The sequence below is a fragment of the Amblyomma americanum genome, chromosome 1, assembly GCF_052857255.1.
Source record: "Amblyomma americanum isolate KBUSLIRL-KWMA chromosome 1, ASM5285725v1, whole genome shotgun sequence".
Taxonomy (NCBI): Eukaryota; Metazoa; Arthropoda; class Arachnida; order Ixodida; family Ixodidae; genus Amblyomma; species Amblyomma americanum.
This window is the reverse complement of record NC_135497.1, coordinates 478,561,448-478,579,723: the sequence shown is the minus strand read 5'-3', so window position 1 is coordinate 478,579,723 and position 18,276 is coordinate 478,561,448.

Here is an 18,276-nt window from a genome sequence, read left to right as displayed (position 1 = left end):
AGCTCAACATTTGATAACCATAATTTGTTCGCATCCTAGGCACATACCATTTGGGTGTCGCACGTGTAGTGTACTTTGGCTCATTGCATTGTAATCTTGACAGATTTAGCATATTGCAATTATTGTGATTAATACCGGTTTTATACCGTTGTAGAAGTAAAACATCGTACAGCTGTGGCAAACGGATGATTCGAAGTTCATTGAAAAACGGATCGGTGTGTTCTAGTCGAGGAGCATTCATAATATTTCGAACAGCTTTCTTTTGAAGAAGATACAAGCGGTTAATATTTGTAAAAGACGTGGTACCCCACACCAAAAAACAATATTTTATAACAGAGGAAAAAAGTGCACTATACAACATTTTCTTGATACTCTTCGGCATGAAATATCTCAGTCGACACAAAATACCGACAACCTTTGACAGCTTGTTCATCACCATGTCAACGTGATCATTCCAACTCAAATGCTCATCAGCAGCAGCAGCAGCCTGCCCTTTTTTGATGATTTACTAAATCGGGTACAGGTGGATCAGAGATTAGATTTTTTTAATTTTCAGTGCGGGGCAATAAAATTTGTCCACATTTCTGGGAAATTGACTGCATGCTTAAATACAAAATTTCACTAAAATACCTTGCATAGTATGACACAATAAATTTTTACATTTCACAGCTATACCAAACTTGCAAAGAGCCTGGTGTGACCACAGCGTGTTAGTTTTACCGAAAGGGACCACAGCGTGTTAGTTTTACCCAAATGAATGTTTGATGCAGTGACGTTCTCTAAATATTTTTATTTGCCAGATATTTTCTACACTGAATGTTACATCCATGCTTGCATAATGCAGATTATCCTCATGTCTAATTCAGAAATTGAGGAATTAATAATTATAATCAGAAATACAGGAACAGGAATTGAACAGTAATTCAAAAATATAGGAATGTCATTGCATAAATAAGTTATTTATAACCCAGTGCAACAAACCGCATTAAAATCTGTGAAGCTTTTGTCATGCTATGCTTTCTACAAGCAGGTCATTCAGGTAAAAAAATTGACAGGACGGTTACCACTGGTTAGACAGATTCGGCGACAGCTGTTAAGGTATTTACACTTAGTGATAAGTTGTGGAAGAGAATACCAGAACAACCTCACATCAGTACTGTTCTAGGGTGCGCTTTTTGGTTTTTCTCCTGCAGTAGTTCTTTGTCCAGGTCTGCTCTCCATCTCCAGTCTGCCACGCTAGAAACATGGCCAACGATCCTTCCCTCAGGCGGCGTGTTTCATCACAGATGGGCCGCTCTCAGTTTTCACCACACCCTTCCTCCTCCTTCAAGATGGCTACCATGGTATGCCTTCTTACTCCCTTGCTATACCCTCCTTTTAGGGTAACTACCCACCGGTTGGTTCCTATGGCAACCAGGCACCGATTGGGCACTGATGTTCTCGCCATACCCTCCTCCTTCATCCTCCGGTAACACCTTCCTACACTTTCTCCACCCTTCTCTTTCCACGGTCTGTTCATCCAAGGTAACCACTCTCCATTTACGCTTTCCTACTCTCTCGCCATAAAGCCTGCTTCCAGGGTAATTCTCCTCATCCTTCCAAAATAACTACCATCCAGTCCGGGCAATTTCCGCGGCAACTGCTGGCCAGTTTCCCGCTACACTCTCGCCATACCGACCACCTTCCAGGTCAACAAACAATCATTCAATGTTTATTTAACAAAGTACAGGTGGTGAAAAAGGGTGGCCGAAAAAAAGGCTGCTTCTTCGCAGCTTGGCAAGAGCTCCGTCTACCTCTTCCGCAGAGACAGGCTATCTTACTCATACATACTGGAAAACAGATGGAAAACATTGCAATAACAAATGAAGAAAGGCGACATCGGTGCACAGGAGTGAAAAAAGGCAGATATCATTCTGACTTACCATTCATAACTGCAGAAAATATAGGCAGATAATAAAGTAAAATATCAAACAGTCTTGGAAAATAACAAGTAAATAATGAGAGAAGGTAGCTTCATGCAGTAAAAAATAAATTTCTGGCTAAAAATAAGATGACATTGATGAACTGAATAATTTCCACATTTCTGCTTAGTAGAACGAGCTGTAGAATGGTCAAAAGAATAGTTCACTCAGGCGTCGATCGGTTAGAAACAGTACATCGATACCTTGTTGATCGAACTTGATAACTGAGGTAGGGTGCAACTTGCCCTTTGCTGACCGTACTCTGTGCATAAAAATGGCATTTGCCCGGGTGGTTGGTGTTGTTATGGGTACGCGCTTTACCTTTTAAGGTTAATAATAGGTAAAAAGATTTCAGTTTTCTGTGTATGGAATTTCTTTAACACCTTAGTAATTTTGTGGTTCTACAGAACTGCAACTTTAAGTATTTTAAGCGTCCTAAAAGTTTCTTCTGTATGTTGTTGAAAGATGAGGTTATGTATTGCTCGCACTGCTTTCTTTTGAAAAACTCGATATATTTAAGTTTTTTGCTGACTTACTTCCCCACACTAACCCACAGTAAGCAAGCAGAGAATAAAAAAGAGAGGTGTATACAGGTTTTTTCATAGCAACAGGAAGTGTGTGTTATGTTCAGCATGCCAACTGTTTTTCTGAGTTTTGCACACATAGAATTTGTGTGTTCGTTCCATGACATGTTACCAGAAAAAATGACTCCTAACATTTCAACATGTTTTCCAAATGCGATTGTGAATGGACCTAATGTAATGTTTTCGAGCAATTTTGCTCAAAAACCTGCGATGTAAAACAGAACAGTTTGTTTTTGATTCATTAGTACTAGGTTGTTGTTTGCAGACCAATCCCGCAGGCTGTAACAAACAGAGCTTGCCCGTCTTAAAATATTTCAAGATCTTTTCTTTCCACATATATGGTGCAGGCATCTGCAAGAAAAAATGAACTTGCAAGTATTACTAGTCAAAATATTATTTATATAATAAGATAAAAGGACTCGACCAAGAATACTGCCTTATAGCATACCACATTTTATCAGATGGATGCGTGATTTGTTTTCATCAATTTCCACTATATGACTGCGCTTGCTCAAATAGGACCTAATTAATTCTAACGATATTCCCCGAAAAACCATACAATTCTAGTTCATAAAGGAGTTTGTGGTTAACACAGTCAAAAGCCATACTGAACTCTAGAAATATTTTCAGTGTGAGGAGCCTTTTTTTCAAAATTATCTCAGATCTTATCTTTCTGCAACAAGAGAGCAGTTTCAGTTGAACGATTTTTCTAAACCCGTAATGACAATCTGTAGTAAGGTTACGTGCCCGTGAAATATTGTCTATTCGGATGTTAACTATATTTTATAGACTTTTCGAAAATCTGGGTAATATGAATATTGGACTATTGTTTGTAAGATTAATTTTGTCACTCCCTTTGTGTATGACGACAACCTTTGCTATCTGCATTTGGTCCGGAAACACGCCAGTGGAAATGCATACAGTGAAAACGTGAATTAAAACAGGCGCGATTAAGTCGATTACGTATTTGGCTGGCCTAATTTCTGTGCTATCTGTGTCTTGGCAATGGCCGTTTTTTAGGCTATTGAATATTCAGCAGACTTCTTCGATGGAAGTGCTGTGTTTTATGGCCCATAGACGACACAGGCCATCATGTGCCAAACTCAAGGTATTTGAAATGGTTCTCTGCAGAATGGTTTGCACATTACATTCATGAGTCGTGTAGATGGCGTAAACATTATTTTTTATTACTTAACGCTGAAAGAAGAAAAAAATTTGAATGGCTAATAATAAAAGCTTTAAAAAAGGTCGGGTAGCCTCAGCCAGGCATCCTTGGCTGGACAAGGATGTTGAGCCTCCCAACCAATAAAGCCAAGACCTCTGCCTTCTTCTCAGGGATGAGAATGTGGCTGAGGTATGTCAAAAATGAAGTGAATCAGTGGGTAAAGGTTTATAGTTTCCTGAAAAAACCTGCTTCTCTTAAAAAGCTAAAAACACAAGTTGTGTCAACAATTGATCTTCACTCAACCGCAATACTGGGTGCAAAGGGATGTGTTCATTATAAAACTAAGTAAATTTTTTTCCTAAGTTTATCAAGTTTTGTTCATGAGTATAAAATGTGATTAATTGTTAGGTCATCTCTACAGTTTTCAAAAACCGATTTTTCTTTTGTCAATATAAAATTGTGCGTGATGTGCGCGTGGCCTATACGGAGACGAAATAAAATAACTTTAATGAAACGCTCTTGGTGCAAACATGACTTCTATTCACATAGGGCTGGCTTCACTAGGTGCAGTTTGTTGTTTACTTCATTGTTCCAAGCTGTCTGCCATTTTTTCCTTAAGTACTGTTGTACTAACTTTATGCAGTTCATAAAAAGTATATTTACTCTTTTTATTTCATTGCAGTGAGTTTGAGCAGCACACAATTCTGCTCTCTCATTGCCTTTTATTTCCACATGACTCGGGACCCAGCGCAGCTTTATATGAAGTTTTATATATCGATGGAAGTGGGAGCCAAGAATAGGGACTGTGGCACAACTGTGTTGTGTTGTGTTGGGTTTTATGGCACATAGGCAGCTAAGGCCGTCATGCTCCAGACTCAAGGTATAGAATAATTTTCGTGCAGAAATTTTACAAATGGGAAATATTATCGATGATGTAGATGGCCTTAAATATTGTACTGTGTAGTATAACATAGGGGAAGAAATTTGGAAAAGGCTAACTGTAAAAGCTTTAAAGTAGGTCAGGTAGCTTCAGCGGCTATCCTTGGCTGGGCAAGGATCTTGAGGCTTCCAACGAATCAAAGACCTCAGCCTTCTCGGGGATGAAAAAATGGCTGAAGGTGTATCATGCAAAAAAGCGAGGCAGTGCTTCAAAATTTACAGTTTTTCAAGTACGCCTGCATCTTTTAATAAGCTAAAAATAGAAGGTATGTTAACAATGCATTATCATCTAACAGCAGTTCTGGATGAAAAGGAATGCATTCATTATAAAATTGAGTAAAATTCTTTTTCTTAGTGTTTCCAATTTCACACAAGAGAATAAAATGTGGTTAACCGTGAGTTCATCTCCACTGCAACCGCGAGTTCATCTCCCTTGGCTGCAATCTTCATGACACCAGCATGCTTAGCACTCTTTATATGGATATTTAAAGGGACTGTGCAATAAATTAATTCAGATTACGTAAAGCAGACTAGAGATAGCATTTCATCACTCATCACCCAGTGCAAGAATCTTTGAGCTAGCTTCATTTACAACGAAGATATAGACGATTAAAAATTACGCGCCTCCTCTCCCCCCTCAACTCATACACGCGGGACACCAGACAAAAATAAAGAAAACAGCTCTGGTACTGTGCCCCGCGCATGAATACGTCATCCACTCACGCTCCTTTTGCAATGTCCAGTTGTCGCTCCTAGCACCCCAGCAGCAGCGTCGGCGGCGTGATTGCGGCGCGCGTCGGGTTTCTTTGCTTGTTGTCTGTTGTAGTTAGCATTAATGAACCCGGACCTCGACGCGCGACTGCTAGCTCTTACGGCCGCGATGGGCATCGAGCCCTATGCGTTGACGCCGTACCGGCTGAACGCCAGCGACGACAGTAACGACTCGGCGAGCCACTGGGAGTGGCTCCGGAACTCCCGACAGAAGGAGACGGCAGAGGAAAATTGAAACCATATGCGCAAAGGCAATGGCCTGCCTCGCGCTTGCACAAGTGGGTCGTGCGGCGGCACAAGCAGACGATTTTCACGGCTACCGAAAGTGTGCCCGTGACGTCGTGGCTGCCGTGGCTCCAGCGAATGACAGCGTGTGGTGGCTTGGTAACGTCATGGGTATACTGACGTCTTTTTACGATTTTAGTTTCAAAATCGGTCACTACGAGCACACCAATTGGCCCGCAAATTAAAAAAACACGGTTTTAAAAATTCATAATAAATTGCCGGTTCAGTTCCGAACACTCATACAAGATGTAAATGCTTCGTAGCATCCTTTATAAGCATTGAAAACATTTACAAGCGACTTTTTATTTATTGCATAATCCCTTTAACGCTGACTCGCCCATGGTGCCGATATCGAAGGTGTTACTGCAAGGCCTGCATCTTGCGCGGTGCTCACTCGTAGTGTGTGGTGCAATTCAGTCTTTGTAAGCATCGTTGTGAAGCCACGCACCTTGAAATTTGCTTTTCCCAGACATTTGCATTGTAGTCAGATGCTTCAGCCGCAACAAGTCGGGTGCAGAATTGACGGCACAATGCAGTGCCGTCAACCACCATAATACATTGAGCTAGACCTCAATAACCATAACAACACGATTTACTGATGGGAAGACTCGCCGCACAAAGCTCGCAGAGCCCCGTGGGAATGCGCGAGGAGGATACGGAGGTCCGCTGCTACTTCGTCAGAAGCAGTCAGTCACGGTAGCTTAGTGAATGCACTTTTGCCCGCTTCCTTTCGTCGTCCTGTCCATCGTGGGTCACACCTCGCGGTCTGAAACAAGGGAGCGTGCGTGGGAAAAATTTCACAGGTAGTTTCCCCGAGACATCTTTTTTTTCTTTTCGTGGGTTTAACGAGGGGTCAAACAACGTGCCCCCAGCAGGGTTGTAAGAACTTCCTCCCCCGCCAGACGAGGTTCGGCGGGTGGCAGTCGCTGCTGCAGCCCGAAAAGACGACTTCATTGCTTGCAGATGAACCAACGCTTCTCCGTCGCTCGTACCATTGTCATCTTAGACGTTGAACAGTCTTTTGAGGCCTCTCTGAAACTTCAACCACATGACCAATCAAGCACTCAAATCCCCTCCAAGGATGCCAGTTCAAAAGAGGGATTACTACAATACGGTTACTATAGCGCTTGGAAAAAAGCCCACACTAAAAAAATCTCAGGGCCTACGTATGCTGAAAAACCAAATATGCTACTACACATATTCATACACATAACGCAGGAAATAAAAAAACTTAGTAGCAATTTTGGATAGCCGAAGAGCACCCCGACCCACTCAGAAAGAACGGCTAAGCGTGTCCACGTTTCTTTTGCAATTTGCCCTTTTTGTACTTTATGTCCAAATGATACTGCTGCAGAATCAAGCTCCACCTCAGAAGGCGATTGTTCTTTGATGTCGAGGTCTGCAGCCAGAAAAGGGGACAATGGTCCGTTTCTACAATGCATTTGGCGCCTCCGAGATAGCATTGTAGTTTCTGGATAGCCCAAACAATGCAAGCGCACTCTTTTTCCGAAGAGCAGTACACCATCTCTCGAGAGCTCAGTGTTTGGTTCAGGTAGAGAATGGGACGTTCGTTGGCGTCATCATCCTTCTGGTAGAGAGTGGCACCTAGCGCTCGATCACTGGCATCACGTTGGACCGTGAATTCTCGGCCGTAATCCGGAGCTCGTAAAACCGGGCAGTTAGCCAGTACCGCCTTCCCGTTTAAGAAGGACGCTTCCTTCTTTTCGTCCCAGACTACATTTTTCGGCTCTGTCCTGCGGAGAGCATCAGTAAGGGGGCTTGCCAAAATGGAGTAATCACATATATAGTGACTGTAATATCCCGCGAGCCCTAAGAATGTCCTAATGTCCGTCTTTTTTCTTGGCCGCGGTTAGCCTGCCACCGCCGATATCTTAACCTCAATGGGTTTCCTGAAACCTTGAACTACGTTGTGGCCCAAATAGTCGACGGGCGCCCTCGCAAGGCAACACTTCTCGGCCTTTACACTGAGCCCAGCTTGACGCAAACGGCTCAGAACTGCTTTCAGATGCAATACTTGGTCCGCCCATGAATCTGAGAACAGAGCAATGTCGTCCAAGTTGGGCACCGCAAATGTTTCACAGCCCTGTAGAACCCGGTCCATTAGGCGAGAGAAACAAAACGGAGCATTTTTGAGCCCGGAGCTCATCATTGTTGGTTGATAGCTTCCCGTTGGAGTGACGAAAGCTGCGTATCTGCTGGCGCGTTCAGTGAGTGGCACTTACCAGTACCCTCGAGTAAGGTCTAGCGTAATTACATAGGCTGCTCGGCTGACCTCTTCTGCTCTCTCCTTGATATTGAGAATAGGGTACACTTGATCCTTGGTGACAGCCTTTAACTTCCTGTAATCTACTACAGGAATTGGGTCTTTACACGGAGCTTCCATCAAGATCATAGGCGAAGCGTATCCGCTTTCGGAGTGCTTGATCACTCCTAATTCCAGCATGCTCTTTACCTCCCTATCAAGGATATCTCTCTGCCTTGGAGAGAGTCGATAGGACCTTGACCGCACTGGCTCCTCGGAAGTTAGCTCAATATTGTGCTCGATCAAATCAGTTCTGCCCGGCCTGTCTACGCAGCAGTCTTCAAAATCTGCTATCACTTCGCCGAGATCAGTCAACTGTGACTATTTTAGTTTTCTCCGCTCAGCCCCGTGAGAAGTTCCTTCGCGCTGCTTTCCTCTCCGCTTAGACAGATAAGTTTGTCTTCCATCTCCCCAGGAAGGTTCACTGTTAGATTTACCGCGGCCTCTCTCTGCACCTAAGGCTTCATTAGGTTGCAATGGTAAATGGGCGCTTCTTCATACCTTCCCGGGTTTTCACCACGTAGTTGGTGATAGAGTGCTTGGCGGTTACTTCAGCAGGCCCTTGCCACTGTACTTCGAGCCTATTCTGCCTTGAAGCTCTGAGCCACATAACCGTGTCACTGATAAAAAACGTCCGTTGACGGGCTGTCCGATCACAGTAGAACTTAGAACGAGCCTCGGCTGACTTCATGCTCGTCTCCACGAGTTCTTTAGTGTTATGTAAACGATATCCAGCAGAGTCAACACTAACTCTACTACTGTCGGGTCCTCTCCGCGCCCTTCCCAAGCTTCGCGTACCATTCGCACAGGGGAGCGCAATGCCCTTCTGTACACCAACTCGGCGGGGCTAAATGCAGTGGATTGATGCGGCCCGGACCGCAAAGCGAAAAGTACTGCAGGTAGGCATGCGTCCCTGTCGCGCTTGTTTTCATAGAACAATCCACTAAGCACGCGCTTTAGAACAGAATGCCACTTTTCTACGCTGTTGCTCTGCGGATGATGGATTGAGCTGTGTACTATCTTAATGCCGCACCGCTATAGAAATGAGGTGGTGAGGGCACTCGTGAATACACTAACCTGATCACTTTGGATCTCTGAAGGGAATCCAACTCGGGCAACGCTGACAACAGGAAATTCACCACACTCTCTGACGTCACATCGCGCAGCGCGACAGCCTCTGGAAACTTCATGGAAGGGCATAACATTGTGAGGATATAACGACACCTTGTCTCTGTTACGGTGAGTGACCCAACTACATCTATCACCAACCGGTGAAACGGCTCAGTAATGATCGGTACTAAAACCATCGGCACTTTCCACTTATCTCGCGCCTTTCCGACCCGCTGACATGTATCGCACGACCTTACAAAACGCTCCATGTCCTTAAAACATCCAGGTCAATAGTATTCTTCTAAAAGCCTCTGCTTTGTTCTCTTGATCCCAGGTGGCATGACCACGAATTGTCATAGGAAAGTCGCAGTAAATCTTGTTGGTACTTCTGGGGAACGACTAATTGGTCTCGCTCCACTCCACGCTTATCCTTGTATAAGCGCTAAAGCTCACCGCCTCTCATCTGGAAAGCAACATTCTTTTTTTTCCCTTAGTTTTTCTGCAGAGCTTCATGATCTCCTGTATCGTCGGGTCATTTGCTTGTTCTATACGTAGCTCTTCTTGGTTAGCACTCAGCAGTGTCGTGAAATTGCTGGACACTGGCGGTAAAATCCACTCTCTAGGATTTCCTTGTTCCTTGGTTCGTCATGCTTACTGCTAGGCTGACCGGTCTCGGGTGCCTCGTTAGCGCGATTTTCTGAACTTTGTTAATCCATCTCTGCCCCAAGTTTAACGGCTGTTTTCTCCGCAGTGGAATTCTCAGGAGTAAGCTGTGTTGCAAGTTCTCGCGCCTTCGAACGGGTCAAGGCCTGCACAACTCTGTCTCCAAAAGCGATCCCCTTCTCTCGTAAAAACATATCCGATTTGTTGAAGAACAAATACGAATAGCATTAAGGTAGCTTTGCTGACACTGCGGCTTCGGATGTAAGCGTACCGAAAGGGCCCTCAATTACCCCTGTCGCTATAGGCAAGCACCCGATTTGTTCCTCCACCACCTGTCGGATCCATGCACATTGGCCTGTGTAATCGGAAGGCGACACATACGACGCATGAACAACATCCATCGTTGCGGCTGAGTCGCGCAGCACCTTGCATTGCTTCCCGTTCACTACCAGGTCATGCATTTAAGGTTCCAGCAGCTTCATGTTTTCATCGCTGTTACCGACATGAGAGAACGCAAGCTTTTCTTTTTTTTGCAGTTCACAGCTACGTAACCCGGCTCACCGCATCTGTAGCAAGTGAGCGGCCTCCTAGCCTCAAACGCGACTTTCTCCTTCTGCGCTTTGACCACTTTTGCACCCCTCTCATTGTCTTCCTTTCTTTGAGATTTATCTGATGAAACCTTTCTTTCGTCTTTCTCGACTGTAGAGCTCCCAAAATGCCTCTCGTAACGAGAATTCCCACTTCTACCGAAATTACGGGCCTATCAACTCTAGTGTTGTTGCTAAACTGCCGGCGCGAAGCGTACTCCTTAATGAGTTCGGCCACGTTGGTCGCAGATGTCACGTTGTCCCGGTCCTTTAGCCAATTTTTTTACTCTTCAGGGAGGCAGTTCTAAAACTGCTCCAACAAAATCCTCTCCACTACAGCGTCCCAGTCACTATATGACTGTGCTCTTTGTTCAAAACATTCTGCAGCTTGTCCAAAAAAAATCAGGATAGCTCTCGTCCCTCGACTTAGCTCCCCGAAATCGCTGCCTAAACGACTCGGCTCTAAGTTTATATTTTCGTAGAAGGCAAGCCTTGACGTTCTAATAGTTGTCCGCGTCCTCCTTGCTGAGCCGCGCGACAACCTCCGCTGCCTCGCAGGGCAGAACCGTCAGTAGCCTCTCAGACCTAGTGTCTCGACTGCATGATAGTTTCTCGCATGTTCGTTCAAAATTTGCTAGATACAGACCGATGTCCCCTGATACCACATATGGCTGCATGCGCGCAGACATCTTGAACTCTGCCATCTTGTTGAGAAGAGGGACCACTTTCTGGGGCAATTGCCCGACCTCTTGCTCAACTCTACTTCAAACTAACCGAGGTCTAACTCCCGCTCCAGTTTTTTTGCTTCATTCCCACTTTCACGCTCATGCCTTTCCGGCTGTCTGATCTGTTCTTCCTTTTTTGTCTTATGAGGCTCCACGCCTCACTGAGCTCCTCAACATCTGCCCTCAGATAAGTGATTGCCTGAATAATCGCGGGTTTTCGTGCCAAACCCTTTGTATCGATCCCCAATTCCTCACACAACAGCAACAGGTCTGGCTTGTGCATTTTCTGTAGGTTCATGATAGTTCTGAGTCTAGGCTATTTCCAAAACAACTGTGCAAAAATAAGAAACCTCTAGGATTTAGGCACAGGTCTCTACCAGTTCTAAATTTTGACCCTTTTTAGAATCTGGTCCACATCAGAAGAAAGCCAAGCGCTCACCCACCCCACACACGTGATCATGTCCCGAGACAGCTGCTCTCTCGCTGGACGACCGTTGTCGCTTGCAGGTTCCGACCTCACCGCTGGTCACCAGTTGTCATGGCGCAAGGGCTCACTCAAACCCTGGCTCCATTGGGTAGCGTGTCCGAGCCTTCGGGTTGAAGAAAATTTGATCTTGAAGCTTGTTAAAACGAGAAAAACGAATGGGTTTACTAGCACTTTTCAAGAAACTTGATTACATACTTTAGAAGGAAACAGGAAGAGAAAACAGTCCAGAATTAAAAGTTTATTGCGTCGAGCGACTGGCTGAGCCTTGTCGTCAGGGTCCAGAGCGATCGTTCGTGCACAGGACGCTTGTTAAATAGACTGAGGCTCCGCCTCCTTCACCACACGATCCACAGATGGGAAGAGTCACCGCACAAAGCCCGCAGAGCCCCGTGGGAATGGGCGAGGAGGATACGGGGGTCCGCTGCTACTCCGTCCGAAGCAGTCTGTCACGGTAGTTTCGGGAATGCGCTTTTTTCCGCTTCCTTTCGTCGTCCTGTCCATCGTGGGTCGCGTCTCGCGGTCGGACACAAGGCTAGCGTGCGTGGGAGAGATTCCACACGTAGTTTCCCAGAAAGATCTTTTTTCTTTTCGTGGGGTTAACGAGGGGCCAAACAACGTGCCCAAGCAGGGTTGTAACAGCACCTCTAGCAGTCTCCTGCGGTCCCCACCTGCTCCCGCGTTGATTCTTCGACGCGCAAGCCATCTGACACTTATCACATGATCTTTAGATAACGTCAGCAACTTTTTTTGCAATCACTGCCCAACATCAGTACACATCCACAACACACTTTACCGTCGTACAAACCAAAACGCGTTTACTGCGTACCCAGTGTAACAGGCTCGAGCCAACAACCCTTCGACCCTTCAAAAGAGTACATAAAATGCCCCTCCATTGTGTATAAATTCATTTTTCAATAAGACATCGAACATTTGACACCGTATTGTTGGAATGGATTTCTTGACGAACCCTAATTTATCTTCTTTCGGACTGGACCGCACAGATTACGGGAAAAAGCGCATAATGGACCGACATTGTGAATCTGTTCTTTCCTCAAAACTCCACATAAGCAGAACGATTGTTCATTTAAAGAAGTTGTATGTTGAGACCGAGTTTGAACCGGAGTGGCAACCACTGGTGCTGTGCTCTTATTTCGCTTTTTTTCTAGTGCATCGTTGCTTAGGTGTGTGGTATGATGTTGTAATGATGTACTCTGGGTTCCGTCTTGTTTTTGGTTTACGTGTGCCGTATTATGCATTGTGTTTTGGCGGTTGTTTCCTTCATGTTTTGTAGATAGTAATTGTGCACAGAACATTCTTCACTGTAATAAATACCATTGTAAAGAAAAAAAACCTTGGTGGCATAAGCGTTGCGTGCGCGCCTGGCGCAAAAAGGGATGGCTCCGAACCCCATTTAAAATTAAAATTGGTTTTGAGGGAAAGAAAATGGCGCAATATCTGTCTCACATATCGGCGGACACCTCAACGGCGCCGTAAGAGAAGGGATAAAAGAGGGACTAAGAGGACAAATAAAGGAAGAGGTGCCTTAGTGGGGGGATCCAGAATAATTTCGACCACCTGGGGATCTTTAACGACCCGCCGCGGTGGCTCAGTGGTAAGGGTGCTCGGCTACTGATCCGGAGTTCCCGTGTGCGAACCCGACCGCGGCGGCTGCATTTTATGGACGCAAAACGCTAAGGCGCCCGTGTACTGTGCGATGTCAGTGCACGTTAAAGATCCCCGGTTGGTCGAAATTGTTCCGGAGCCCTCAACTACGGCCCTTCTTTCTTCCTTTCTTCTTTCACTCCCTCCTTTATCTCTTCTCTTACGGCGCGGTTCAGGTGTCCAACGATATATGAGACAGATACTGCGTCATTCCCTTTCCCCAAAAACCAATTTGAGCTTGTTGGCTTTGTATATTGTCACGTAGTGTTGACGGCAACCCGTAGAGCAGAAAGACAGTGAAAATTGGCGCCAGAACAAAACTTTATTTCGGATGAGTTGCGCCTAAAATGGACTGAACCAATCGACGCCGGCGTAGAAAGAAATGCGCTCGGCGGCCGTCAGCCAGAATCCCCGCCGCTCTCGGCCGTGCTCAGTTTAATGCTGATAGCGAACTTTCGAGGTATGGTGTGCAAAGTTTCTGCGATGTTCTGGGACAACATAGAATTGACACCGCTTGGATGCGATCACTCGAGATAAATCTGGTCGCGTCTTGCATCAAAAACAAAGCGAAAAGTGGCGTGCCGGCAGCTTTGAAGAGCGAACAACGAAATACTACAAAAGTTTCGCAGCAATATACATAGTAGCGCAAGACAACAAAGACGACAGACTAACGCTCTTACCGACTCCTAATATGTCGTTTTCATTGTCTTGAGCTACTATGAACACTATGTCTACACTACCATGTCTACTGAGGTACTGTCTTGGACAGAATAAAAAGGACCAAGGCTCCGGTTAAAGAAGCGGCTCAGCGCCATCTAGTGGAAACGCTGCCGGGTGCCGAGACGTCCGCGTGAAAATGTGCGCCATCTTAGCTCTCAGCTTATCCAAAACGTTCAATATCGCTTTGTGCGGTTTTTCATTGCTACGACTCGCGCACGGTGACACTGCAGTAGCCTCTGCTGCTGATTGCACGGTCGGAACGGCTTCCCGCCTCGATCGTTCGCCGGTGGTGGTGTTTACAACTTTATTGTCACAAAATGGAAGGAATCAGTCTGGGCTGGGGCAAGTCCACGGGGGCCTCCAGTCGGGGGAGATCTGTTGAGCTTGCGTGATGAGGTCCAGTTGCGTTGTTTTTCTAGCAATGGCCAAGAGCTTGTCCCATTCCGCCGCCGAGGGAGCTGACAAGAGTGGCGTCGGAGGGGGTTTGCTAGCGCATTCCCGCAAAAAATGTTCTTGGGTGGCTTGTGTCCCGTCAGCACACTAAAAAAAGAGTGTGATTTTAGTCTTTTTAGGAGGGTAAACCATTTGTCGCTGAGCTAACACCTTTAGGAGGGTAATACTACGCTTTTTTTCCTCCAGACTAAAGTTTTAGTCCACGAAAAACAGTATAAACGTTACACTCTCTCTAGCATAAAGTTACACCTTGAAAGGCAGTGCAAGTTTACGCTGCCGAACACTATGGCTACACCATTTCAGAAAGACTACGTTTTAGTCCACGACAAACAGTATAAACCTTACTCTTTCTTGTGTAAAGTTACATCTTGAAAGGCAGTGTAAGTTTCTGCTGCCCAAGTATATAGTTACACCTTTTCAGGAAGACTATATTTTAGTCCAAAGGGGTTAACTCCTACTCCCACAGCAGCGTAAATTTATGCCATCAATACCAGTGCAACGTTAGGCTGTCTAGGAGTATTGATACATTTTTGAGAACGAGTATGTTTTATTCCAAACAGCATAACTTACTTCCACAGCAGCATAAAGCTATGCTGCTATGGGTTAATATTTCTCTCCAAAATGCAATGGCTGGCCTTCTAATCATGATTTAGTAGAGTGGAGAGCTGGGCGAGTCGGTACATGATTGAAGAAGAAAACCAGCGCAAAAGACGAAGACACAGGAACAAGTCCAGCGGTGTCCTGTGTTCCTTGTTCCTGTGTCTTCGTCTTTTGCGCTGGTTTCCTTCTTCAACCTTCTAATCATGCAGAGTAGTGGTGCAATGTGTACACAAGAAGCAGGCATGAATAATGTGTTGTAGTTGCGTGTTTTGGTTTAGGCACAGTGCAATAACAGAACAAGATTTTTCACAACTGAAAAGAAAACATACCACATATGGCTTTTATTTTAAATAAGGTTACAGCCAAACAGCTCACAAGTCCACCTATTTCTTGTCCTGGAGGACCAGACAGCAGGAGGGACCTGGGCAGCAGATAAAAATACACACGCATTTAATACACTTAGACAACACATAAAGAGGCATAGAAGGACGAGAGATTATTAATACAGTAACTTAAATGAACTGAAGTTTTTCAGTTACAAAATTCATGAAACAATCTGTGCTCAAGTGTTTACATGAAAGCAAAAAAGATATAAACCGGCGCAAAAAAATTAGTTCTCGCAATTCCTTGTTTCCAGAAAAAGTAAGACAGATGGGTCTATGTGCCGCAACATTGTGTCAAATTAAGGTTTCATCACAAAATGGCATCACCCGCTATATGTTGGTGAAAACGATTTCATGCTATGAGGTTACTAGATGTGTGCTCCAAAACCTTAACTAGGGCTATATAATGTAGCAATGACACTGCCTCGAGAAGAGCATTTTCCGATTCCTCTATATACCAAAACCTCCTTGCAATAGCTACATATAATTTAATTTAATCTTTTTAGATGACCGCTAAATGGGGCCTTCTGCATTGCAAATATAATATGTGCGTGAGCATGTGTTCCATTAAAACACAAAAGTGACATGAGTTCCATCAGAACATGCTACAGTCAGAAACAACTCAACAACAAATCAGCAGATGCCTCTCAAAAAAGGCCCTTCAAGCAATAGCACTGACCGCTTCTTCTGATGTCATGGTTAGTCTGATTTAAGCCCTGGTTTATCCCGCTTCATCTGCCGCCCCATGGCGATGTCACACAAGCAGGTCTAAGGATATTTACCAGAACACTGTGACAATCGATCGAAGCCCTTGGTTGGAGGGCATTCTTTAACGGGAATTTGCCGCCTCGTTCTCGGGTTATATCCAACTACAGGCTGAAAAAAAGGAGGTAGTGACGAGCCAGATCATGATAAATCAGCATCAAATGGCAATCAGCGGCGTTCTTTTGGTGTGCTTGCCACACTAAAAGACATCTGCATATGGCTGGGCCGCAATTCAGCAGTGAAATGACTGCACAAGGGGTTTTACCCCATCTTAGTGCCACCACGTAGCTAGTTTACTTTGATGTTGCAGTGCTGTGTTACTTCAGTTTTGCACACCACACAAAAAATCAGCATTATGAATTTTTCGTAGTGCGCTTTCTTGCTCAGTGAGCCCACACTTGGAACTCCACCTGAACGAGGGTTAAGGGCTTCAGTCGATAATGCCTGCACTGACCTACACTAAAATGTTAGTACAAATCACGTGGGCCTAAGCTATATGCAGCCGGTGGAAGCTTTAGCAAATGTGATAGGGTGGGTGCACTCAATGAGAGCAGGCTATGCAAAGCTACTGGTCTGACTTTGACTGCAATATTTATTATTCTCTGGCACTTGCAGTCAGTCGCACTTGTCACTGTCACAACCAAGGTACTATGTGTCTCCTTACAGTGATGAATTTAGAGTAACAGTACGAAAGCTTTGATTAACCAGAAACACGGGGTTTTTTGGGGAAAAAAATTGACTGGTATTATGACAGAGCAGAAATAAAATTGAAACGCAGATAACAACGTCAAGAGATAGGAGCACTGTAAGAATCAAAATCAGGAAAGCTAAGTGTGAAAAAGTCACAGTTCGCCCAAAACATCATCCCTCGACTCTGTCAATGATGGGTCATTCCAAGCCAAATATCCCAGAGTTAATCTCAACCATATCCGATTTGTTCAAAAAAATTAATGTAAAATTTTTGCAATGTGTGAAATCTAAGCCAGGTGCGAAAAAAATTTAATCTTGAGGGGAGCGCAGTTTGAACAATAAGAAAACGTGTGAAACCAACATCGCTCTATGATCGACCGAAAATCCAGATTTTAAAGAAACACGACAAATATGTTAATAAGATTTGCAAAGATTCTGGCTTTTGATATGATTCAGATATTGTATTTTTGAACGGTATAATTATTTTCTTAAATTTAAATAAAATGTAAAAATTCCACTATGACACCTATAAGAATATCAACTCATTTTTGGAAATTAAGAAATAGCTGTCTTGCTTCCCTAGATGTCTATTACCCATAAAAAATGTTACAGCTCATGCAACTGAATGAGTCGAAGTGAAACGCAGCGGTAAAGAACGCACACTTGTCTGTCGCCGGTGGTCTGAACAACCGTCGTTCTGGGCCGCGCTTCCTTCAGGCATCAGAGAGGTGCTTCCCCTCGAGGCTTCAAAAGCTGCACTGTAAAACTACATCGCTGCTTTGAAGCCCCGACTCATAGAATCACAAAGAAGGACAAAGCTGGAGTGCGCAGTGAGAGCGGCTGAGTGGGCCATCTAAAATTTGAACAAGTCTTTACAGATGAATTTACATTATCTACGGAGCAAAAGTTTTGGTTGCAGAAAATTGAAATTGAAATCAAGGAAACTTCCTAAGTTACTAAATATGCAGCATGCGAAGTAAGTGTCCAGATGATTTTCTTCAGGTGGAAATAAACAAACACCAACATCCGCGCATTCTCCGTCTCTCCCATTGGTCGCCCTCCTAAGAGACGACACAGGACAGAAGCGCAATGTAAGAAGTGCATAAAGGTTAGATTAGAGTGAGCGGTAGCCATTTTTGAATATAAGTAAAACTCAGCAAAACACGCATACAATGCTGTGCTGTAGTGGGGTAATCCTGCAGTTCGGTAGCGCATCGCTAAAGGAATCAACAAGTTTAACTTTTTTGAAAATGTGCGCTGATATCTGAGCCTTGATAGTCACTTGTAAATGCCCAGAAATAAGGTTTAAGATCTGTCCTAACGGCTCCTGCTATGCTTGCACATCGCACTCCCGACCCACCAAAGACCTTCAAGGCGACAGCAAGGCAGTTATTCTTAGGAAA